Source organism: Octodon degus, unplaced genomic scaffold, assembly GCF_000260255.1.
Source record: "Octodon degus isolate 3935 unplaced genomic scaffold, OctDeg1.0 scaffold00245, whole genome shotgun sequence".
Taxonomy (NCBI): domain Eukaryota; kingdom Metazoa; phylum Chordata; class Mammalia; order Rodentia; family Octodontidae; genus Octodon; species Octodon degus.
Window position 1 is genome coordinate 77,350 of NW_004524821.1, and position 4,489 is coordinate 81,838.

The window sequence follows — 4,489 nt, forward strand, 5'->3', positions numbered from 1 at the left end:
GGGCTGGCTGGCATGTGGTGCTGGGGGATTGAACCGTGGTCCCTGTGCATTGCCAAGCTTGTTTCAAGTAGGTGCTTTAGACCACTGAGCCATCTCTCCAGCCCCTAGAATTTTTTTTAAAAAAATAGAAAAGAGAAAAATGATGGAATCATTGAAGGAACAATCTAGGAAAGAATAAAAATGCATGAAACAGATCCAAACAAATATACAAGAAATTAAGAATTCTATTAAAATCTGACAAAACTGAACAAAACCGAAGATGAGCTTTCAGACCTTGAAGACAGCATTGCAGCTGGTGATTGCTAAAGGAAAGATCTCTTTAAAAAAAAAAAAAAAAAAGGAACCAGGAATTAATAATTCAACAGCTACAAGTTGATGCAAAGGAAAACAATATAAGACTGATAAGTGTTAATGAAACAGCAAGAGTCAGCACAAATGACATGCAAAGACTATTTGCAGAAGTAGAAGTAGAAAATTTCCCAAGCACAGAAAAATAATCTTGACATACAGTAAGTGAGACATATAGAACACCAATTAGCCATAATAAAAATAAATCTACATCCAGCACATAATAAAGATCAAAGAAATTCAGCAAAAGAACAGAATATTAAAAGCTGTTAGTTGGACTAACCAGATAGCTCAGCAGACTAAAGCGCCTGCTTAGGCAGAGTACACAGCAGCTGAGGTTTGATCCCCAGTGTGACGTGCAGGCCCCACCCCCGGGGGGGCACTGAGACTGAGATGGAGACTGGGCATGGTGGTGCTTGTCTGTAATCCCAGCACTTGGGAGGTTGAAAATAGGAGAATCACTATGAGTTGGATCTATGTACTGAGACCCTGTAGACCCTGTACTGAAAAAAAAAAAAATCTGTTAAAGAAATGAAAAAAGTCACCTATAATGGAAAGCCCATCAGAATCACAGTGGCTTGCTTGCTTGCTTGCTTGCTTGCTTGCTTGCTTTTTTTTCAAATTTAGGACAGGATGTACAAGGTGTACAGGGTCTCACTACACAGACTGGACTCATAGTGATTCTCCTGTTTTAGCATTTCAACTGCTGGGATTACAGGCACACACCACCACATCCAGTCTCAATCACTGAGGGGCGGGCCAGCATAGCAGGCCAGGGGATTGAACCCCCAGCCCCTGTGTCTGCCTCAGCAGGTGCTAAGTTATCTGGCTGGCCCATAAGCACAGCAGATTCTCAATACAAGCCATCAAGCCAAAAATTTTGGAGTGAATTATTTTAGGTCTTGAAAGAAAACTTCCAATACAGATTGACGTACCCTGCAAAAGTGTCTTCAAATTTAATAGAGACATAAGATACTTCCATGACAACAAACAACTGAAGAAATTCATGACCACCAAATCAACCCTACAAAGAGTACTGACAGATACTTTAGAAAGAGACAAAAATGACTAGACCTTCAAGAACAGCAACAGAAAGGAACCACCAAGCATAGCAAGCAGTTAAACAAAGTGGACAAGTTGGAAGCTTACAGCATGAAAATAGCATGACAAAGGTAAGTCAATACATATCAGCTATAACCATCATTGTAGACTTTTATTGACCAATCAAAAAAGCAGACTGACTGAGTGGATCAAGAAACAAAATCTAACAATATGCTGTATACAAGAGACACATTTAACTCAAAAGGAAATTTATAAACTGAAAGTCAAAAGATGGGGAAAAAATACTCCATGTGACAGGACCACACACACACACACACACGCCTAAAAAAGCAGGGATAGCTCTTCCTGTTGCTGACAAGGTGAACTTCAAACCAAGAATGATCAAAAGTGATAAAATCACTACTTATTTGCTACCAGAAAATTGCAAGAGGGAGAGACAAGAATCATAAATATATGTGCACACAATATGGGAGTATCCAACTACATAAGACAATTTTTAAATTTTTTATTATCCAAAGAGAATGCAAAACAAAAAAAAAATACACATTAGAAATGACATAGAGGGCCGGGGAGACAGCTCAGTGGAATAAGTGCTTGCCAGGCAAGCGCAAGGGCCTGAGTTCAATCCCCGGTTCCAAAAGAAATGACATAGAACTTCACTGAACAAAATAATAGGAATTCAACAATGGTGGTTGTATTGTACTGTTGTCTTCCAATTAGTTGTTTAGATTTCTAGATACAAGCATGCAAAATTGGTAAAAGAAAAAGAAGAAATAACTTTTAAGCATTAACTTCTCTTTTCAACAGACCAGCAGAAATCAGCAGTTATCCAAGCTATCCTGCAAATATACATAAATATATTTCTCCTCACCTTCACCCCCCCCCGTTCTTTTTCTCATCTCAGTTGCTCCTTCCCTTTGAACAGATTCTTTCCCTTTCATAGTATCTATTGTACCTTTCAGATTTTATTTACTCTTTCAGGTTCTTACACTAGTGAGACAATGTGATGTTTCCACATGCAGGGCTGATTTATTTCACTTAAGAGTACGGTCTCTAATTGCATCCATTTACATATAAATACCTCAAATTTATCTTTTTCTATAGCTGAGTAATACCCCATTACAATACCGCATATTATTTTTATCCATCCCTCAGCTGATGGGCATTTGGGTTGCTTGCAAGATTTAGCTATGACAAATTGTGCTGCTATACACACACACACACACACACACACACACACACACACATATATATATATATGTGTGGTGTGGTGTTTTCATTTCATTTGGAAAAATACCCAGGAAGGGACTATCTGGGTTGAATGGGACTTCTAATCCTAGATTTTTGAGAACTCTCCACAGCGATTTCCATAGCGATCATACCAGTCTACATTTCCACCAACAGTAAAGAAGGGTTCTCTTTCCCCATAGCCCCTCCAGCATTTGTTATTGGTTGAGTTCTTTTTTTTCCAAAGTTTTATTGATAAACAGATAGCAATGAGACAGTTTAAAATCAAATCGGAAGTACAGTTTCAACAAATAATACACTGCATATATTCTTCTTAGTGGTTAATTGCTGTACAAGATGTGGACTTGTGATCCTATTTACAAACACCATTAGAACAAATCATTCTATTCATTAAGAGAATGCATGGTTGAGTTCTTGATGATAGCCATTCCTCATGGAATACAATGAATCTCAGTACTATTTTAATTGGCATCTCTTGAATGACCAATGATGTTGAACAGTTTTTCATATATTTATTTGTCATTTATATTTCCTCATCTGAGAAGTGTATATTCATCTCAGATGCCCATTTTTGGATTGGGTCTTTGAATTTTGGGGACTGATATTTTTATTTCTTTATGTGTTCTAGGTACCAGTCCTTTGTCTGAAGGGTAGTTGGCTATAATTTTTTAGCAATTCATCGATTTTCTTTTTGCTCTGTTAGTGATTTCTTATGATGGGTAAAACCTTTTCAAAAAGATGGATCCCAGTCATTGATTCTTTGAAGCATTTCCCATGCAGTTTTTTTTCTCATGAACTCTCTATGTACCCCCTTGTCTTTTAGATGTCTACCTACTTTTTTCTTCAGAAAATTTCGTGCTTCTTTAATATTTAAATATTTGAACCACTTTGACTGTAGTTTAGTACATGGTGATAGACATGGATCTAATTATCCTATCCATGTGGCTAATAAAATGCTCTTCTGCTAAAGCCAAATCCTCTTTTGTTGGGGGTACTCTTTGTTGAGTATTCACATCGGTCATATCTTCACATTGGTTTGTAATTTAAAGAGAGCTATTTATGTATTTCTCCCCACAATCAGTCTTATGATTCTTCAATCTGTTCCATCCAATTCCCTGACCCTCCAATGAAATTTGTAGCAACAATGCTTTAAACAATAGAGTCTCTTATCTCTAAGATAGTTCTCCTTCTAGACAAAAGAAGCAATCAAGAGCCATTCTTGATGCTCTGCTCCCTATGAGGATCTCTCTTCACCACTGTCTTCAGAATGACACACAAAGGGCTTTAGAGCTAAAGCTGTCCAGTTTCAGGTGATATCTGCACATCATGTGGAATTATCGATAAGCAAGGTCTTAGTTATCTTTATCAGTACATCATAGGAAACTTCCCATGAGATAGTAGATTCAGGTTAAGAAGAGTCTTGTAGTAAGCATGGGACACTTGGGACATGGGACACTTCTTCATGGGACTTGCTTGTTCCTCCAGGAAATACCAGAGCCCAAGTCTATTATCACCATTTCCATCTTATAATGCTGAGTTGCAGTACTATGCACACAAAATTTATAATCTAGTAAACTAGATTATTCATTATTCATACTATACTTATTCATAATGGGAATCCAAGTTCATGGACCAGAAGACAATTTCAAAGCCAGGCAGTAGTGCAAGCCTGTGTCTCAGCACTTGGGAGGCAGGAGAATTGCATGAGTTTCAGTTCAGCTTGGGCTATACAGTGAGTTTCAGGACAGCCTGAACTAAATAATAAGACCCTGTCAAGAAGAAGAAGAAGAAGAAGAAGAAGAAGAAGAAGAAGAAGAAGAAGAAGAAGAAG